Source organism: Danio rerio, chromosome 1 (assembly GCF_052040795.2).
Source record: "Danio rerio strain M-AB ecotype USA chromosome 1, GRCz13ab, whole genome shotgun sequence".
NCBI classification, from domain to species: domain Eukaryota; kingdom Metazoa; phylum Chordata; class Actinopteri; order Cypriniformes; family Danionidae; genus Danio; species Danio rerio.
In genome coordinates, this window is record NC_141021.1 from 465,001 (window position 1) to 465,948 (window position 948).

The following is a 948-nucleotide window of genomic DNA, read 5'->3' on the forward strand; positions in this document are numbered from 1 at the left end:
TTGAAAAACAAACGTTACTGTACACATTACTACAGGAAAACTACACCATTTACTTTTTGTAAATGTTGTTTGTAAATAATGCTACATTGTACCTTTTGTAAACATTGTGAACGTTATTTTTCAATTGTTAATTAAAAAGATTACTTTGTAAACATTGGTACTACTGGTAAACTATTTACAATAAACAATTTTTGTTTTACTTTTGTAAACGTTACTTTTGAAAACTATTGTTTTGTAAATGTTGTTTATATGCTACTGTTACTTTTGTAAACGTTGTGAACGTTGTTAATGTTCAATTGTTGTTACCTAAAAATAAACGTTCCTATTGTAAACATTGTTACCACCGGAAAACTACACTATTTCATTTATGTAAATGTTGTTTGTAAATAATTGTTACTTTTGTAAAAATTGTTTGTAAACATTCATTTTAAAAACGACACTATTTACTTTTATAGACATTAGTAACATGATTCACTTTGTGAATACTGTTTGAGAACGTTTCAACATTTTTTTAAAGTTACTTTTGTGCAACATTGTACAGTATGTAAACAAGGTGACACGGTGGCTCAGTGGTTAGCACTGTGGCTTCACAGCAAGAAGGTCACTGGTTTGAGTCCCGGCTGGGTCAGTTGGTGTTTCTGTGTGGAGTTTGCATGTTCTCCTCGTGTTGGCGTGGGTTTCCTCCGGGTGCTCCGGTTTCCTCCACAGTCCAAACACATGCGCTATAGGGGAACTGATCAACTACACTGGCCATAGTGTATGAGTGTGTGTATGGGTGTTTCTCAGTACTGGTTTGCAGCTGAAAGGGCATCCGCTGTGTAAAACATATGCTGAATAAGTTGGCGGTTCATTCTGCTGTGGCGACCCCTGATAAATAAGGGACTAAGCCAAAAGAAAATTAACCCCCCCCACCAACCATCAGCATTAAAAATAAAGACTCAGACACAG